The sequence below is a fragment of the Eptesicus fuscus genome, chromosome 10 (assembly GCF_027574615.1).
Source record: "Eptesicus fuscus isolate TK198812 chromosome 10, DD_ASM_mEF_20220401, whole genome shotgun sequence".
NCBI lineage: Eukaryota > Metazoa > Chordata > Mammalia > Chiroptera > Vespertilionidae > Eptesicus > Eptesicus fuscus.
The window spans coordinates 68487716-68508431 of NC_072482.1; the positions used below are offsets into that span (position 1 = coordinate 68487716).

General features: G+C 44.7%; 1 protein-coding gene across 3 annotated transcripts in view; it reads right to left on the minus strand.

The window, feature by feature from the left end:
- Positions 1-4731, minus strand: part of UTRN (utrophin) — a 454375-nt gene extending 449644 nt beyond the window's left edge. The window contains exons 1-3 of one of the 3 annotated variants that reach the window (XM_054722126.1): positions 4442-4731; positions 4134-4270; positions 1956-2163 (exon numbers count right to left, since the gene is read on the minus strand). The gene's annotated coding sequence lies outside the window, so the exon portion shown is untranslated. Of the gene's footprint in view, positions 1-1955; positions 2164-3508; positions 3665-4133; positions 4271-4441 lie in introns of those variants that run through there. The other 2 variants (XM_054722125.1, XM_054722124.1) reach the window with 2 other exon arrangements.
- Positions 4732-20716: the final 15985 nt, after the last annotated feature.

Genomic DNA, 20716 nt, shown 5'->3' on the forward strand with positions numbered 1-20716 from the left:
GTATATGGAAAGAAACGGGTGGATATGTGGGATGTTTAAAGACTAAGTAAGAAGGTGCACAGGATTTGGGAACTGGTTGGATATGAGGCTCAGGATACTAAGGGACAAAATGACTGCCCAATTTGGCTTGCGCAATTGAGTAGAGGGCGAGTCATTCACTGAGCTGGGGAGTTCTGGAGGATAAGCCTCTGCAGGAAGGAATAATGAAGGTAGTTTGGATTTGCTGAATTTGAGGTGCCTCTGAAATATATACGTGGAAATAACGAAAAGCAGTTGGGTATGCAGGTTTGATCTCAGGTATAGTTTGAATTATATATAAATCTGAATAGTTATATGTTATGTCATTTTAGAAGGTACATCATTAATTCTGCTGGGTACAGATATCACTCAACAAAATAATTTTAATCTTTAGTAACTAATTAGTCATGAGCTTCTTTAGAATTTAAAGAACTAAAGATTCTGTCTTACAATGCCACCTTTTCTTTAAGAATATCAGATTGCTGCATTGCCCTAATACCTTCTGGAACACACTGCCCCCCAAAACCCAGACAGATTCAGAATTCAATCAGCAACTGGCTCTATCCTAAGAGTCCCTTAAGCAGACCCCAAATGCAAATTAAATAGATTAATCATTTCATTAGGAATATAACAGGCAACACATCCAAATATTAATCTGTGAAAAATGGATGATAATTCACATACTAGTATTACAACATATATCAGAGCCAGAGTTTACTGCTAGCTAGGATTAGACACCTCTTTAACTCAATTCTTTAACTCAAGGATGCATCATATAGAACTGTTATTTTATAATGTATTTCATTTTTTAAATTTACGTACTATTGTTTTATATATTACTAGAGACCCAGTGAACAAATTCGTGCAAGGGTGGAGTCCCTTGGCCTGGGCAGCGATCAGGACCGATCAGGGCCATCTCGCCCAGTCCCAATAAGGGCCCATCGGGGCCAGCCAGGGGCAGGGACCACGGGAGGTTGGCTGTGAGAGCGCAATGACCACCAGGGGGCAGCTCCTGAGTTGAGTGTTTTGCCCCCTGGTGGTCAGTGCGCATCATAGTGACCAGTCAACCAGTCATTCTATCAGTCATAAGGGTTGCTTAGGCTTTTATATATATAGAAGATTTTTATGATATGTAATATTCAAGGAAACATCATGTTATTTCATAATAATATAAATATGTAATATGTAATAATTGTTAGAGTTTTATCCTTATCAGTCAGAAAAAGGGTGTGTTATAATAATAAAGAGATCAAAATTACCTTAGAAAAAAGTTTTGTGTTAAAGAGTTGAAGCAGATGAAAACTGTGGTAGATTCTTAAAGTTGTAGGAACAATTTACTCTCCAGTAGGGAGGAAAATGTGGATTGTGGGTCATCAGTCTCCCAAAGTTTATGAGTACAAAAAAGTTTTACATTTTTTTATATTGCTCTACTACTGTTAAGACTTTAGGTATTATTATGTGGTTACATTTCCTTTTGGGGGTACATGCCTGTAAAGATTTGCTGAATTCTTAAGTGTATTTTATTATATTCAAAAACCAAAAACTTTGTTCAGAGGAATGCATATAAAATTTTATTACAGAAAATCAAGTTTGCCCAACAAAATTCTCTTAACCGGAAAGTAACTATTCCCTTTGAGAAATATTTCTAATGCTCTCCATAACTGGTCTTAGCCAAAGGTCTTCACTTCAAAGCTTCCCAGAGACCTATCCTACTCCATTAAAAAAGTGAACTGTTTACACAGGACTTTAATTCTTTTTCACATTAATATTTGCTCATTGTAACATTTTATTTTGCCACTCTCCTTAAGATAATTTCTCAAATTTGCCCTGCTTGATCATCAAAATCCCTTACATACTACAAAGATACAGAAGAAAGGGGGATCGATCAGAGGACAAGGGAAGAACGGGAAGAAGGAAGAAACAGGTCTAGCCAGTACCTTCCACTTGTTGCCATGAATGGCAGGGGACTCCAGGTTGAGTACCATGGCAAAAAAAGATACCTCCTTCTAAATCGATAAATGCTGCATTGGGGTATAATTGGTGGTCAGGAGACAGAATGAAAGTTTCATCACTAACAATGTGCCTTAAGGTGGCCCTCCATTTTCACATCCATGACACGGAGGGAAGGCCATCTTCCACACACAGCTAGTTGAGGAAAAGAAGAAATGAATGGGATGTTGCTTTAGAAGTTTTAAGCCCTTTCCCTGTATTGTTACCATTTACTGTTATTTATATGTAATGTATTGTTACCATTGCTCTATGTTTCTGTGCCCTGAAAAGGATGTGCGCAAAGGTTAGCCAGATCTTCTCGCTGAAACCAATACACTCAGCTCAAGGTTCACCAACATTTTCCTGGGAGCATGGCTGGCTGTCCTATGGACCTGAAACCATGAGTGTGTGGGGTGAAAGGATAGGGGATGGCCTTCAAGGGAAGGTTTTAATTTCGAAATAATATGGGAATTACACAATGTAAGGATACAAATGTGTTCAACAATGTACAGTTTTGATGGAAATGTGATGCTGATGCTTGGGCAAAAAAGTATTCATTCATTTACGCTGGGCACCAAAACCCTAGCCAGAGTTGCCGCGAAGGGAAGCCCGGGGGGAAGGAGGTTGCCGCCCGGCTGGATGCACAGTAAAAGGCACCACCCAGCGCCCAGAACCGCCATTCACTCTCGGAAGTGCTCCAAGGGAAGGTGAATACTACCGTGATTAATACTGTTTACAGGGCCATAAATTGTATGTAAACACCCCAAGGAAAGTTAAAGAGCTGTCTCCTCGGGCCCATAAATAAAGGGAATGACAGCGTAAACCTGGGCCCTCGCCGCCGCCGGGAGCTCTGGAGGCTGAAGCCCCCACGAGCCCCGCATTCCTCCAGCTCCGCCCGGCCCGCAGCGCCGCCCGCCCGCCGACGGCGTCCCCCACGCCCGCCAGCAACCAGCCGGACCGGCCAACCCGACTTCCTGAGGCCCGTGCAACTTAACTAAGCTGTGGATGCGGCAGCTGTCGCCAGTCCGAGAGGCGGGAGCTCCAGTCCGGTCCCGGGGACCTGGGACTCCCTCAAACGCGTGCCCTCGGGGCCGCAGCTACCGTTCCACCGACACCCCCGAGCGCCGCATGGGAAACTGACCCGCGAGGCCCTGGTGACCCAGGCGACCCGATGGCTGGGGAAGGGGAGGCTCGGGCCCGGGACGTCCCAGAAAGGGGAGCCCTTCGAGCCAGGCTGGACCCCGGGCTCTCGTTCAATGCGAAACAAATTGCGGGTCCGCGGGGTCTAGGAGGTCGGGCACGTTTTCTCTCTCCCTAGAACAAGTCCCTTTCCGGGTCTGGGGAGGGCGCGGGGGGGGGGGGTTCCTTTAACAGCGTGCCTTCTAAAAGTTGCACAGCCTAAAATCGGTGCTTTTTTGGGGGGAGGAGGGGGGGTTGTAAGTGGCCTTGGACAACCAGAGCCTCGGATCCGGGGCCAAAGGTAGGGCATGAATGACCTTACCAGCTGCAGAAAGAGATGCCAAGAGTCGGGGACCGCGCACCGCCCCCTCTCCGGAGCCCCACCCTCGCGAGCAGCGACGGCCCGGAGGTCCAACACGTTTCCTGTCAGGCAGACGGCTGGGAACTGCTCCCCAGCCCGCCGACCACGCCACCCTCTCCTAGCGGACACCTCCGGCCCCGCCTTCCCCGGCTGGGGCGTGTGTGACAGGCCACGTCCCCTCCTGGAGATCACTGGCCCTGCGCCCCTGACGGCGCGAGGCACGGATGCGGGACTCTCACCCCGGCAGGGGGAGGCTGGGGAGGGGGGGGGGGACCCCAGCGGCAGCCCGGAACCTGTCGGGGGAGTGCGGATCTTTCCCTACTAAACGGATCCCCGGGACCTCCTCCTTGCTCCAAGTTTCAGTCATTCTCTGCTCCGCCGCGGGGTAGCAGAACTCGGGTCCCCAGGAAAGTGTACGCAAAAGTTGGTTGCATCTCAGCCCTCGGGGTGGAGAAGGAGCTCGGGACGCGGAGCCTGGGCGCGCAGGAGCCTCAGGGAAGCCCGCCCGCCCCGCAGCCCACGCCCCGTTTCCCCGGGGCTTGGGTCACATTACCCGGCGCGGCGCTTCAATAATGCATGCACTTACCTGCTCCCGGGACCCACGCGCCCGCCTCGCCTGCCAGCCGCCGCCGCCGCGTCCCCGGCGGCCAAGGGCTCGTTTGGATGTGTTTCGAGTCGTAGTAATCGCGGGGGGGGGGGGGGGGATGTGTGCAAGCGTGAGTTCTGTGGCGCAATTTAAAAATAAAAAGAAAATAAAAGAAAAAGAAATGTAGAGACCTAAACGAGGTCCGAAAGGGAAAAAGAATTTTGACACCCGATTCACACTGCCCCTGGCTTGTGCAATCTTCCTGCCTAGTAGTTCCGCCAAAAAAACAAAACAGTCCTAGTGCAAACCTGGGACGGGCGCGGAGGCACCAAGTTTGCCAAACACCAGAGAGTTTTCTTTCCGCAGAAATGACCCCAAAGCAGGGGGGCGCCGCTCCCGGGGATTCCCCAATCGGCTGCGGGAGCCCCAGGCTCCTCCTCGCCCGCGGCGGGAGAAAGCCCGCGGCAGGCTGCGGCCGCCCGCTCTCCGCCGCCCAGGCCGGGCGACTCCCCAACTTCGGGCGAGCGGCTCGCTCCTCCCGCTCCTCCTCCTCCCGCTCCCCGCCCGCAGGCCTGCCCCTTTGTTGGAGCGGAGCGCCGGAGGCTGAGGAGGAAGGGTGGGGCGCGGGATCGCTCCGTGGCGCCCCCCTGGGAACCGGCTCGCGGCCGGGCACCCCGGGGCGCGGTCTCCCTAGGAGGAGGAGGAGGAGGAGGAGGCCGAGCAGGTCCAGTCCGCCGGCCGCCGCCGCTCCAGCTCCCCGTCTCCTCCCGCGCCCCGCCGCCACCAGCCCAGCAACTTTGTTTCGGGAGATCAGCCCCTCTCGCCTCCCAGATCGGCCCTGGCCCCAGCCCGGCCCAAGCGGCCACCGCCGGCTGGGCCCCGGGGAACGTGGCGCCCGGAGTCACCTGACCGCGCGCCCGGTCGTTCAGCGCCCGCCCCGCGCGCCCTCCCGGCCGGTGGCGGCCGGCCCTGCGCTCAGCTGGCCTGGGCTGCGCGCCCCCGCGGCTCCCGAAGTCAGGAGCCAGCCTCACACACACACAATCCCCTACACTCACATTATCTGAAAATGTGAGGCACGCCCCCTCCTCAGCCAGACTGGGGAGTTCTGGGGATATTTTTCCCCTGCAGAGATAAATTCCCATTTGCTCCTCCACTCACTCCGTCTCAGTTGGCTGTCGTTCCTGATTTGTTGGCCCTACTTTCAAGGGTATACTAGTATTTATTTTATGTAGTTTTCTTAGTGTCGTTTAAATATTAAGACAGACTTGAAATTTCGTTTTATATTTATTCATGCCTACAAATAGTGTTTGTGCTGACCTTATTTTCCTATTTGTCCAATGTACACACACACAAACATACAAACATCTACTGTAGAGCCCGTCTCTAGGCTGAGGGATTGGCTAAAAAATATCTGGGGGAAAAGGAGTTTGTGCTGTGTGTGCCTTTTTCTTATTCACATATTTCATTCCCCGTGTGTTTCTGTGATTCTTTTTTACTTGATCATCATGCTTTGGAGGGAAAGAAAAAAAAAAAAACAATCTAAGTTGCTAATTGGTATAAACAAAGAGGAAAGGTTGGTGGATAAGCAAGCTCTGGGCTCTTGCTGGTTTAGTATTTACGAGTTAGTAAAAATAAACCCCTTGGAGCCTTAAACAAATTTTTTCAGAAAGAATTCACTAGCCTCTTATTAGTTATAAAGTGAAAGTTTCCCCAGTCCCTAAATGCTGCGGAGTTGTAGGAGGTCCTGAAAGATAGTCTTTCTTCACGTCTCTAGTTTAGCTTTCTTCCGTGCGGGTTTTTCTTCATATAATCCAAATAAAATCCAGAAGATTAACTTGAAATGGTTATAATTCATTCACTTTCTTTCATTCATTCATTCATTCATTCAACAAGTGCCAATTTGGGGCCTGTGGGGTCTCCTGGCACTGTGAATGGTGCAAGTAAAAATCCCATCGAGATCTTACCTTATAGGACTCCAAATCTAGTGAGATAAGGCATGTAAACAAGTTAGGCTATGAAAGATCAGCAATAAGTATCAAAAGAAAATGACAGATCAAGTGTTACTTGAGTCTGGCTGTATTAAGGGAGACTGTTGTTTCTTTGAACTGATCATTCTACAGACCCTTCAAAGCTCTCATTGGGCACTGCTATCTTGCTTGTTGAGTTGATGGAAACTCAGATTTCCTCCTTTAAAATAAAAGCCCATTGGAGTGTTTGAGGATTTTGTTACTTAAAATTATGTAAGTGAAAAGCACTTTGTAAATTGTGAAGTGCTACACAAATATTTAACTCAAAGGTTTTGAAAAACACAATCGTTTGGGGGACCTAGAATTTCTGAGTTTTTAAGTTCCGAGGGAATGTTTAGTTATGTTTCCCGAAAGGCTGTAAGGAAAGGGTTATAAGGGACAACAGCCACCACCTGTCGGGAGTGACTCCACCCCACACTACAGCTTCAGTGGCCTATGGTGTGTTACCTGCGCTCTATCTGTTTCTAGCCTGGCCCCCCTCGCGCACAGACTGATCTTCTCTGTGGGCCCTGGACGAGAGAGAACAGAGAACTTCCTATTGATGAGATGACCAGGAGGACCGAAGCAGGTCCTGCTCCCTGTTTCCTGTGTCAGTGGGGAAATCACATTTAATGGCAGATTCTGACCACAGAGGGCTACATTTCCATAGCAGACAGTATCATCTTCCTCCGAAGCCTGAGAATGGAGTTGGGGAGTGAGAGATAACCTGCAACCAACATTCCACCTGCAGTTCACACGGCAGGGACGTGGGCCTGCAATGGCCGTGCTCAGTGGGGCTGTGTCTGCCCACTTCAAGATCGATGTAGAGCCTTCAGAGAAAGTGATAGGAACGTGGCCCAGGGTCTACCATTAACCCAACAGTCAACACAGAACAGTGACATTTTAAGAAAATTGAACTTCTGTCATTGGGCTAAAGCCCTTGACATAGGAGAAAATCTTATGATATGAGTCGTGTATAAGTAGATTCGTATATAAAGATATATGCATATGTATGTATATATAATATGTAGAGAGACATAATTCCACATAGATATTGTTCATATACAAGGAACAGCATCCTAATACAAGAGCCAAAAAGGAAACTTTCTCTACTAAACTTTGTGCAGGAGTACATAAATGCAGTTTCTCTATAAACATCAGAAACACAATGTATAAAAAGCAAGACACTCCTTCAGTTTTACACTTGGTGTTGATTATGAATAAAGCCCTACATGGAAGCGTTTAAGAGAGGGACAAAGGTTAGGGAATTTACCTTTTCTTATCTTTTTCAGGTCAAGGAAGTATAGATCTGTAGCTTACATATAATAGATACTGGAATATTTGCTGAAATTGTTGCTGAATTCTTCAGTCCAACATCTAATACATATCATGCAATTTGAAGATAGATATAAATGAAATTCTTTGTGATACAATTAAGGGGAAGAAGACAATGATGATGACGATGATGAATGAAACATTTAAGAATAATTAGCATGAAGGAAGAGTTTCTTACAGTGTGGTGAGCTAAAGAATCACCAGGGCCTGGACTTCCAGTCAAGATGGTGGCTTAGGTAAACTCTGTGCTCCCCTCCTCCCACAACCACATCAGAATTACAAGTAAATTATAGAACAACTGCCCTTGAGAAACACCTGAAGACTAGCTGAACAGAACTCTTATAATTAAGGATATAAAAAAAGAAGCCACATGGAGACTGATAAGAAAGGTAGAGGCTTGGACCGGGCTGGTCCCCCACCACATGTGGTAGTTAAGAATCAGAAGGCATATCTTGGGTGTGGAGATCCCCCTCAGGGCTCCCAGCCTAGAGCACAGGTAGCAGGAACAGGCGTCCCTACAATAGCTGTCTGTAAAAATCAGCAGGGATTCCATCCAGTTGAGGTGGAGGGCTACTGGGGATTCAGACATTTCTCTTAAAGGGCCTGAGCACAGACTCACTTGCCCACAAATGCTCGCAGCTTGAACAGCTACAGGGACATGTGGGGTGGGACTGAATTGTCTGGCTTCAGGGGGAGGTCTGGAAAGGCAGCTCTCTCTGACATGGAAGTGCTGGCAGGTGACATTATTGCTTGGTTGATCCCTCCCCCAACACAGCCAGCAGGCACAGATGGCACCATATCTGAGTCTCCATTAGCCTGGTTAATACCACTCTAGCCCCACCCTGGTGATTTTCTGAGACCCCACCCCACCCAACTCAAGCTCCTGGCTTAAACCTCTGTTAGCAGTTGTTCCTCACAAACTGCCTACCTCAGCCCACACTGCGGACTTTCCTAAAATCTCTCAAAGGTCCGCAAATCCAAACAAGCAGTGGCTGGCTTCGGAGAGCCCTGCTCCTCCTGCTACGTGGCCCCCAACACTAGTGGCAGCCAGCCTTAGTTCATAGCACAGTGTCTCCCAGGCACCTCCAAGTCCAGCACAGGCAGCTACCAACCGTAGATCACTTTGCAGTTCCTACCAGATAACTCCTGGCTGAGCACAGGCAGTGGCTGACCTGGGCCTGACTGGAGCTTCTCCTAAGAGGTCCCAAAACCAACACACCTAATGGCTGGCTTCAGACCACACCAGAGCACCCCCCAATCAGCTCCACAAATGACACACCCAAAAGGTAAACTCGGCAGGCACCAGCGCCCACGTAAAGTGAATGCCATTCTGTGGGGTCAGCCCCGGGAAGAATAGCTCATCCATAGTAAAAGCCAGTTCTCACTGTCAGGCAGCCTGAGGGTTAATCCCACTGACGTGCCAGCAGCAATCAAGGCTCAACTACAATATGAGGGCACACACAACCCACACAAGGGACACCCCTGGAGCTCTTAACTCAGGTGACCAAGGAGTCTGCAGGAGACCCCACAAGACCCCTACTACATAAGGCCACCCTACAAGCCTGGGAGATGTAGCAGATCTACCTAATACATGGAAACAAACTCAGGGAGACAGCCAAACTGAGGGAATAAAGAAACAAGTCCCAAATAAAGAACAGGACAAAACTCCAAGAAGAGTTAAACAAAATGAGGCAAACAATCTACCAGATACACATTTCAGAACACTGGTTATAAGGATACTCAATTAATTTAGGGGAAATAGATGAAATCAGTGTGAACTTAAACAAAGAGATAGAAATCATAAAAAGAACAAGTCAGAAATGAAGAATACAATAACTGAATGAAGAATACATTAGATAACATCAACAATAGATTAGATGAAGCAGAGAATCAAATTAGTGATTTGGAAGACAGGTAGAGGAAATATTGGAATATGAAAAAGAAACAAGAATTTTAAAATGAGGATAGTTTAGCCCTAGCCAATTTGGCTCAGTGGATCGTTTCGGCTGCATACTGAAGGGTCCCAGGTTCAATTCTGGTCAAGGGTAATGCCCAGGTTATGGGCTCAATCCCCAGTGGGGAATGTGCAGGAGGCAGCCAATCAATTATTCTCTCATCATTGATGTTTCTCTCTTTCTCTCTCTCTTTTTCTCTCTCTCTCTTTCCCTTCCTCTCTGAAATCAATAAAAATGTATTTTAAAAAATAAATAAAATGAGGATATTTTAAGAGATCTCTGAGACGGTACAAGCATAACAAGATTCTGCTATCATAGGGGTACCAGAAGGATAAAAGAAAGAACAAAAATTGAGAACCTACTTGAAGAAATAATGACTGAAAACTTCCCTAACCTAGCAGAGGAAATAGACAAGTTCAGGAAGTTCAGAGATTTTCAAATAAGATGAGCCCAAAGAGGCCCTGACCAAGACACATCATAATTAAAATGCCAATGGTTAAAGACAAAGGGAGAATCTTAAAAGTAGCAAGAGAAAAGCAGTTAGTCATGTACAAGGGAGCTACCACACAACTCTCAGCAGATTTCTCCATAGAAATTTAGTAGGCCAGACGGGATTAGCACAAAAAATATTCAAAGTGATAAAAAGCAAAGAACTGCGTCCCCGGGTCCAGGTGAGGCCATGTGTCCCTGGATCCGGGTGAGGCCTCGCGCCCCTAGGTCCGGGTGAGGCCACGCGCCCCTGGGTCTGGGAGAGGCCACACGCCCCTGGGTCCGGGTGAGGCCATGTGTCCCCGGATCCGGGTGAGGCCTCGCGCACCTAGGCCCAGGTGAGGCCACGCGCCCCTGCGTCTGTGAGAGGCCACGCGCCCCTGGGTCCGGGTGAGGCCATGTGTCCCTGGATCCGGGTGAGGCTGGGTCCCGGGTCCGGGTGAGGCCACGCGCCCCTGGGTCTGGGAGAGGCCACATGCCCCTGGGTCCGGGTGAGGCCATGTGTCCCCGGATCCGGGTGAGGCCTCGTGCACCTAGGCCCGGGTGAGGCCACGCGCCCCTGGGTCTGTGAGAGGCCACGCACCCCTGGGTCCAGGTGAGGCCATGTGTCCCTGGATCCAGGTGAGGCTGGGTCCCGGGTCCGGGTGAGGCCATGCGCCCCTGGGTCTGGGAGAGGCCACGCGCCCCTGGGTCCGGGTGAGGCCATGTGTCCCTGGATCCGGGTGAGGCCTCGCGCACCTAGGTCCGGGTGAGGCCACGCGCCCCTGGGTCTGGGTGAGGCCACGTGCCCCTGAGTCCGGGTGAAGCTGTGCCCCTGGGTCAGGCCGAGACCAAACCAGAGGGAGTTGGACCTACGTTACCACCATTTGTCCACCATCCAGAGCTGAGGGGTCAGTGCTGACATGTACACATAAGGAACTGGTGGACATTGAAATTGGGTCTCTAAAGAACTGTTGGTCCAGAAAGAAACTCACTACAGACTGATTCATTTGCCTGTCAGCATAACTATTATTGCTCGTCTAACATTCAGTTCTTATAAGTATATCTCTAGGGACACATGATCTCGCTCATCTAGGGGAAATGATGAACAACATAGACTGAGGAACAAGAACAGAACCAGAAACAAGGAGGCATCGATCGGACTAGCGGGCCTCAGAGGGCGGATAGGGGAGGTTGGGGGGAGGGGGGAGAGATCAACCAAAGGACTTGTGTGCATGCATATGAGCCTATCCAATGGTTAAGTTCAACTGGGGGTTGGGGCATCCGTGGGGTGGGGTGTGGGATGGGAATGGGGGGATGAGGACAAATATGTGACACCTTAATCAATAAAGAAATTAAAAAAAAAAAAAAAGCAAAGAACTACACCCAAGGTTACTCTACCCAGCAAGGCTGTCATGTACAATCAAAGGAGAAATAAAAAGCTTCCCAGGTAAGAAAATGTTAGATTGAAAGACACAGACAGACTGAAAGTAAAGGGATAGAAAAAGGTATTTAATGCAAATGAAAATAAGAAAAAAGCTGTTGTGGCAATATTATATCAAACAAAACAGACTTTAAAACAAAGGCTATAATCAGTGATAAAAGAAAGGACATTTCATATACAATAGTCAAGGTACAGAAGCAACCTAAGTGTCCATCGGTAGATGATTAAATAAAGATGTGGTACATATATGCAATGGAATATTACTCAGCTATAAAAAGTATAAAATCTTGTCATTTATAACAATATGGATGGACCTAGAGGGTATTATGATAAGTGAAAAAAGTCAGACAGAGAATGACAAATACCATGTGATTTGCCTTATGTGTAGAATCTGAAAAACAAAATAAACTGTCAAAATAGAAACAAACTCATAGATTCAGAGAACAAACTGATGGTTCCCAGATGGGAGGGGGTGAGGGGGTGAGGATGTTGGGTGAAAAAGGTGAAGAAATTAAGAAGTACAAATTGGCAGCTGCAAAATAATCCCGGGGACGTAAAGTACAGCATAGGGAATACAGTCAATAGTGTTATGTATGGTGCCAGGTGGGTACTAGACTCATCAGGGGGTCACTTCATTACTTGTATAATGTCTAATATAACATTGGATGTCAGCTATAATTTAAAAAACATAAATTTTTTTTAAAATAATCACCAGGGAGTATATTTTAAATTCAGGTTGCCTGCCAGCTCCCAGCAATTCTGATTTACTAGGTCTGGTGGGGCCCAGGAAGCTACAGTTTTAACAAGCAACCCAGGAAGTTAAATCACAATGGTTGGGGAAGTGAATTTTGAGCCACAATTCCCTAGGGGCCTCAAATAGACCACTCTCGATGAGTGGAGAGGGGTCTAAAAATTGCCTTTTTCACAGAAAAAAACAAACAAAACTCAAACTGGATCAATCATAGTTTCAAAATACCCACCATTAGCCTTATCTTCTTTAATTCAAGTGTTTCATTCTGTTGTGATCACCCTTGATGTTCATTAACACCCCAGAAGCATTCTGGGCAATTCAACATGCACTGAGGTAGAAAGTCTGGCCTGGTCCTGGCCAGATGCTTTTAAGAAACATCTGGTGGCAGAGGGCAGGTAAGAGAGGCCAGTCGAGGCTGAAGGAACTCAAATGCAGGGTCCAAAAAAGCCTAGTACAGAACAAAAGCTGTTGGGGATAAAAGAGCAACTGAGAGATCAAAATGAGAGAATATTAGAGGCTCTGAAAGAGAAAGAGAAGAGGAGGGAGGAGTGGAGGGGGTCTGCCCACTGAGAACTAGAGATCCTTCTTGAACCACCCAGGTGCCTTGTGTTGGGGTTATCATACTTGTTACTTTTACTTGGTTTCATTTCCTTTGTATAATTTTATAATGTTGGTACTGGAAGGGATTTTGCAAGAGTCCTTCAACCCTCTAATTTTGTGTATAAAGAAACACATGAAAGATGCAAAATAGGCTAGAGAGTTCATTTAGGTAAAATAAAGCAATCTACTGGGGGGAAATGTTCAAATTATGAAGAAGTAAAAAGAGAGCATTTCTATTATATTAGTTTATTGTTAACCTTGAGGAAGAAGAGGAGGTGGAGGGAAAGGAGGAGGAAGGGAAAGGAGGAGGAAGGGTGGGAGAAGAAGGAGGAAAAAGAGGAGGAGGAGGGATAGGAGGATGAGAAGGGAAAGGGGGTGGAGGAAGAAGGGAAGGAAGAAGAGGGAGAGGAAAAGGGGGAGGAGGAAGAGGAGGGGAAGGAGAAGTGCAGAGAGTGTAGCTGAGAGAGATCAAGGCTGGATTTAAGCTACATAAGTGCTAATTATTATACTGATAGTTATTAGCTGTATGATCTTGTGGAACTTACCCTTTAGCTTTCTGTCTGTAAAACAGAATGCCTTCCTGAAGTGTTGTTGTGAGAAGTAAATGAGTTACTTAATATAAAGCATTTATCACAGTGTCTGGTTCTGTTGTACTTTTATTATGTTCCTTCCCCTTTCTCTTAACTCAATGATCTGCTGAAATTTCATTGTTAGTATATAGGAATGCAGTGGATTTTTGTACATTGAATTTGTATCATGTAACTTTACTATATTCGTTTATTGTTCCTAATAGTTTTTTGGTGGAGTCTTCAGGGTTTTCTGTATATAGAATCATGTCATCTACAAAAAGTGACACTTTTACTTCTTATTCCCAATTTAGAAGCCTTTTATTTCCTTCTCTTGCCTTATTACTCTGGCTAGGACTTCCAGCACTATGTTGAATAAGAGTGGTAAGAGTGGACATCCTTGTCTTATTTCTGATTTTAGAGGAAAAGCTTTCAGTTTTTCACCATTGAGTATGATATTAGCTGAGAAGTTGTCATATATGGCTTTTATTATGTTGAGATACTTTCCTTCTATACCCATTTTATTGAGTGTTTTAATCATAAATGGACATTGTATCTTATCAAATATTGTATCTTTCTGCATCTATTGATAAGATCATATGATCTTTATCCTTTGTTTTATTAAGGCACTGTATTGCATTGATTGATTTGCATATGTTGAACCATCCTTGTGCCCCTGGAATGAATCCCACTTGATCTGATGTATTATTTTTTTAGTGTATTATGGGTTTTTTCCCCCTAGCATTTTGTTTAAGATTTTTTTTAAATATATTTTTTTATTGATTTCAGAGAGGGAGGGTGAGGGAGAGGGAGAGGGAAACATCAATGATGAGAGGGCATCATTGATTGGCTGCCTCCTGCTCTCCAAAGACTGGAAATCGAACCAGTGACCTCTTGGCTCCTAGGTAGACTCTCAACCACTGAGCCGCACCCAGCTGGGCTGTTTAGGATTTTTTGCATCCATATTCATCAGAGATATTGGTCTGCAGTTTTCTTTTTTTGTGTTATCCTCGCTGGGTTCCTATATACTAACAATGAAATTTCAGGAAAAGAAATAAGAAAAACAATTCCTATTGTAATTGCAACAACAACAAAAAAAATAAGATACCTAGGAATAAACTTAACAAAGGATGTGAATGACCTATATAATGAAAACTACAAAGCATTATTAAAGATTGAAAAAGGTAAAAAAAAATGGAAAGTTATTTCGTGTTCATGGATTGGAAGAATCAACATAGTTAAAAATGTCCATATTACCCAAATGAGTATACAGATTGAATGCAATCCCATCAAAATTCCAATGGCATTATTTAAAGGAAACACATGAAAAATAGAAGGAAAAACATGAGCAAGTTAAAAGGCTGATCCAGAAAAAGTTTCTCCAACACAGACTAGAGAAAACAATTAATTCACCAACAAAACAATTTAAGATTTCTGAAAATTACAGGATATATAGTTCCAGTGGGAAAAGGCTCACCAAGCCTTCAACAATGAAACTAGATCCTCACCAAGATACATCGTGGAGATATTTCAGAACATAGGGGACAAAAAGAAGATTCTATAAGTTTTCAGAGAGGTGTGGGAAAAAAAGATCACATACAAACTAACAGGAATCAAAATGGCTCTGGCCTTTTTAATAGCAATACAGGAAGTTAGAGGAAAATGGAGCAATGCATTCAAAATTCTGAGGGGAAATAATTTTTAACTAATATTAATTATCTAGTCAACTTTTTCCCTAAGTGTGAGGGTAAACATCTTTCAGTGAAAAACTTTACCCCTCCTCCACACACGCACACAACCTTCTCATAGATACTGAAGGATATGTACAACCAATACAGTGAATTAAGTCAAGAGAAAGGAAGATGTGATTCCTGGGATAAAAGAGAGCCAACACAGGAGAAATACAAAAGTAATTTTCGCACCCAGGACAATGCAGCAAGCATGGGGGCTACCCATCCAGCCTCACACAGACCCAAATGCTTCAGAAGAGACTGAAGAAGATAAAACTAATATAATCCCCAATGCAAATAAATGTATCAAAAATATTTAAACATCTGCTGGACATGTGTACATAGAAATAATTGTGTTCACTGAAAACTAGGCAAAAAATAAGAGTTCCTAACTGAAGGAAAACTACAAGTAATCATAGTTTACTAGATGGTTCAACAATGAATAGCCTACAGAGTCATAATAACGTTAACCTTGAACATGAAGTCAATCAAAATTACAATAAGTTTGTCGGGAGCATGAACAGCTGAGAAGTGCTTACGAGTGGGTTTTGTAATAGTGGAGGAGACAAGATATCTAATCCTTATCATGATAGGAAGTCAATGGATAATATCTTAAACCTAAAACACACACACACACACACACACACACACACACAATAAATAACATTACAGGCTTGTTTCTTAGAGATATTGAGGAAATAGTTGAAGAAGTAGCTTTAAAAGTCCAAAGTAGATGTTCTGGGAAAGGGATTATGAAGGAAAGAGGTTGGGAACTGATATTTGTCTTTACAAACTCTGTAGAATTAGCCGGTTCTTAAAAGTATGTATACATTTAACTTTAATAAAAGTAACAAAATAGGCTTATAGAATTCATGAATTACGCAGAATAATACAAAAAACAATGGTTTATGGTTGGAACCAGAGACCCAAACCTAAGTACAGAATGAAGACCACGTTATGACTTTCATGGGCCCTAGGCACTTTTGACTTTGAGGGCAACTACCACAACAATATCAATATACTAGTAGCCTGGTGCACAAAATTCGTGCACAGGGGGAAAGGGGTGTCCCTCAGTCCAGCCTGAACCCTCTCCAATCTGGGACTCCTCGGGGGATATCTGACTGCAGGTTTAGGTCTGATCCCTGTGTGGCTCACCTGCCTGCCTGCCTGATCACCCCTAACCACTCTGCCTGCCAGCCTGCTCATCCCAACTGCTCACCCTTGCCAGCCTGATCGCCCCCAACTACCCCCATAACCAGCCTGCTCACCCCCAACTGCCCCCCCTTGCCAGCCTGATCACCCCCAACTGCTGCCCCCTGCTGGCCTGCTCGCCCCCAACTGCCCCTACCCCCCCCCCCCCCCGCCAGCCTGCTTGCCTTCAATGGGCCCCTCCTGCCTGTCTGCTTGCCCCAACTGCCGTGGCCTGATTGCCCCTAACCACCTCTGCCTCAGTCCCACCACCATGGCTTTGTCCAGAAGGACGTCCAGAAGGTCTCCTGGTCTAATTAGCATATTACCCTTTTATTAGTATAGATAAAAACATTTGTGATGTAATTTTACTTTTCACCTACATCTTTAGAAACAAAGTGTTGATTGCCTCAACCAACTGAAATGGGAATTATTAAACTAATCACAACATATGACATACTCTTCATGCAGAAGTATGAAGATTGTAACTCGAAGGCCAATGTCAGGTTCATTTTACAATAATGGAGAAAGAATTGGAGACATAAAAGCTTTTTAATGTTGTATTCAGTTGAGAATAAGCCTATGGAAAATTGACAATACATCTAACAATTTTAATATCAGTTTACATTAAGTTGCTGGGTTCAAGCATTTCAACATATTATTGCTATGAAATAAATTTAGAAAATATTGCATAAAACAGTTTTGTACTAACAGTGCTGGGACCAGAGCTAATAAAGGTTTATTATTTATAAGTGTTTTAAATAATAATACTTTGCACTTCTGCAACTTTATACATTTCTCTAAGTACTTTCTCTTTTTGCTTAGATGTGTTTCTATCCATTTCATATGAGCATATCTAAAACTGAACTTCCCTTTAATATTATCTCCCTCTCTTGAGTTACCCAATCCAGTTGGTACCACAATTCTGATCACTCTAGCTTGAATCTAGGATTCTTGCCTTGCCTTCTCCCCACTCTCAATATCTAATTGGTTAATAAGCTCTATTGATTCTTCCCATCCCTAACTCCCTTTCTCATCTCTGTACTTGAGCTTTTGTAATGACTTCCTAATTGGCCTCACTCGTCCAACTCTCTCGATTTCAATCCATCCTACACTTGGCCATCACATTAGCTTGTTAATATGACAATCATGTTGTTCAAGAGTCTTCAACAGTTCCCAGTTGCCTTCAGATAAAATCAGCCATTCCAGTCTAGTAGCAAACTACATTTTTGCTACTATCAGACTTTTTTATCCCTTTTTTGTTAGTAAGTCTTTTATAGCCCGTCTCCATGCTTTGGCCACTCTGTTCTTTCTTTAGAAGTGTCCTCTTGTGACTTTTCCCCTTTTATTAATGGAGTTCAAGTCCACCTTCGCTTTTCTTGAGTAGTTGTTTCATAACTATTGTGTCCTTTGGATTCTTAACACTTATTGTCAGTCTATTCATTTTAAAATATGTCATATTCTGCCTTTTATGGTTAGTTATAGCCTCCTATTCATGTATCTTGTCGCCTGAATGAATTATAAGTTACTTGGGGCCCAGAGGGTGTCTGATCCTAACATGGTGTTGGTTGCATAGTATGTTTCCAATAGTTGATTGATAAGGAAAAAATATTTTTAGCGGATCTTTTCCATTTTCATGTAGATACAGGGCATTATAAAAATATATATAGTAATATGGATATACTTAATACCATGGAACTATACACTTAAAAATTATTAAGATATAAATTTTATGTTACATACTAGAGGCCTGGTGCATGAAAATTCATGCACTGGAGGGGGGGGATCCCTCAGCCCGGCCTGCCCCTTCTCACAGTCTGGGAGCCCTCATGAGAAGGAGGCGACTTGGCAATCAGGGGAAGGCGATGCCCCATCACACCTCTGCTGCTGCCACTGCCGGCAGCACAAGCCTTGGCGGGCCCTGGTTACCTGAGCCTCGGGTGGCTCTGGGCGGCTGGGCAGCTGCCATCTGAGGCTTGCCTGCACCTTGAGCATCAGCTGGGCAGCCACCATCCGAGGCTTGTCTGTGCCTTGGGCCGGCCCTGGGCAGCTGGGGGGCTGAGGGTGGGTCCGGCCACACCATGCACCTGCCAATCCCCACCCCCAGCAGGACTGAGGGGACTGGGTGCTGCCATCTTGTGATGGTGTGATGGTCAATTTGCATATTCCCTCTTTATTAGATAGTTTTACTACAATTAAAATTATATGTCTCAAAGTCCATGTTTTTTATATTGGAAAAGTTTAATGTACTATACAAATGGTTTATCAAAAATGAATGAGTTGAAAGAAAATACTGGATTCTAGTCCTAATTCTATCAGAGACTAACTGTGTGACGAGTTGCTTAACCTTTTGAGCCTCCATGGCCTGGTCTGCAAAGTGAGTGGATAGATTCACCACATGACCTCCAAAGGCACAGTCTGTGAGTCTGTAACTTTACATCTCTCAGGAGAGCACACATCATCTCTAGAATTATGGGAGAAAGCTATCTGGCTCCCTTCCCAGATTCACAAACCAAACCATGCTAAGTGAGCATAACCTATTCCACTCCCAGCCCTGAGGATTCTAAAAACAGTTTGGGAAACTGATAGCAGCTGTAAAGTTAGAGGATTGTGCTTCTGCTCCACCCCTGCCCTGACTCTTTTCTGGGTATTCTGACTGGGTTTGTACTCTTCCAGCATCCTGCCTTCATAGCATTCACTGTACTCAGCCGCACTGGGAAGGAATAAACCCCTCCTTTTGGTAGCCCCTGCACAGGCCTTCAGCTCCAGCTCTTTCTGCCCAGTGGGGGAGGGGTGGGAAAAGGCGTCTTTTCTTTCCTCAACTACAACATATCAGGGAGTGCTTGGGGAAGCAGGTTTCATTAGTTAACTTACAAAAATTTTTGAACAGACTATTAACTTCAGATTTGAAGTGGTGAGACTTTTGTCTGCTTTGCAATTGCAAAATCCTTCATATTTATATATTGATATATATAGCATTACTCATGTTTAATTTACATATATATTTAACAAATACATATATTTAATTTTCCTACTTTTGGGGAAAGAATACTGTTCTTCTGATGGCTGTCCTTTGAAATAAATTATGAAAGCTGAGTCGTTGGTTTTTTGCATTTTTTGTTTTGTTTTTTCAAATAGTAGGTTTTGTTGGAGTTTGCAAAAATCTCTAGTTCATCTTTTGGCTCAGGTTAGTTATAATAACTATAAATCTGTCAACCAAAAAGGCAATATTATTAATAGTTTTTAAGAGTGCTAGCATGTTGTAAAATTCCAAAAGTTCCATTTATACATGCAAAGCTTGGGCAGAAGAGGCGAGAGGGGGATTATCATCTTAATTGTAGATCACTCCCCCACCCCATTTTACCAGGAGTCCTGAACAAAGGGTGAAGCCACATGCTTTAGGGCTGAGATCACCAGACTGTCAACCAATCTTTGTTTAAAAAAAAAAAAGAGAAGGGGTTGGGGGGAGAAGGGGGTAATTTCTTACTGTCTTTGCCTTAATAAGTATTTAATTATTTAGTGACCTGGCAATTTCTCTATGGGATTTAAGGCAATTTATATAGCAATTAAATTTAAAAATTGAAACTAAGTGGATGAGGAGGAAAGCTGGACCAAGTTAGAATTATAGGTTGGAAAGATAAGACAGGTCAGGAAAGAGGTTAAAACACAAAGATGGATGAGTAAATTTTTGCTTATTTCTTGGTGTCGAGCCATAATTATTGTGAATAACTCCCCTGGTTTAATTATCACAAAATGCTGTTACCAGGCCATTTCCAGTAGAACTTTCTCCAAGAGCTAGTCCATTAAGTGGCTCAATCCAACTGTGCCCAAGCCCTACATATTTTGCTTATCTTCCTTCGGCTAATGGTGTGGTTTGTCAATATTAACTTGAGGGGTTGCTGCTTAACAGAGCCGAGATTCCTGGGGCTAACTTCCTTAAATTCTAGAAGTCCTAATGTTCATTTTTCTGTCTTTATGATTGATTAAGTCTGGAGTTGACTGGATGAGTAGTGTGGTTTCTCTGTGGCACCTCCTTGAACTTGACCTCCAGCCTTTCCAGTGGTTACCTGGAGTAGCCAAGTGTTTGGATTTTGCCAAATAGAGACTCTGTGGTTATATTCCTTTCTCTGGTTATATTGGAAAAGAGGCTGTTCTGTCAGTACTTTTGTTTCTAATACCAGTCGTATGGTTTTGTGATTACACTGCAGTTTCTTCAGAACATTTCCATACTACTTAATATTTTTTCCAAGAATTTCATAACCAACACTGTGTGTGTGTGTGTGTGTGTGTGTGTGTGTGTGTGTGTGTGTGTTTAAAGATACATCTTTATTTTTTTAATTCTCACCCAAGGATATTTTTTCCTTTGATTTTCAGAGAGAGTGGAAGAGAGAAGAAACAGAGAAACACTGATGTGAAACACACCGATGGGTTGGATAGGTTGCCTCCTGCACGCACCCCAACCAGGGCCCAGCCCGGGGAGGAGCCTGTAACTGAGGTACGTGCCCTTGACCGAAATCAAACCTGGGACCCTTTGGTCTTC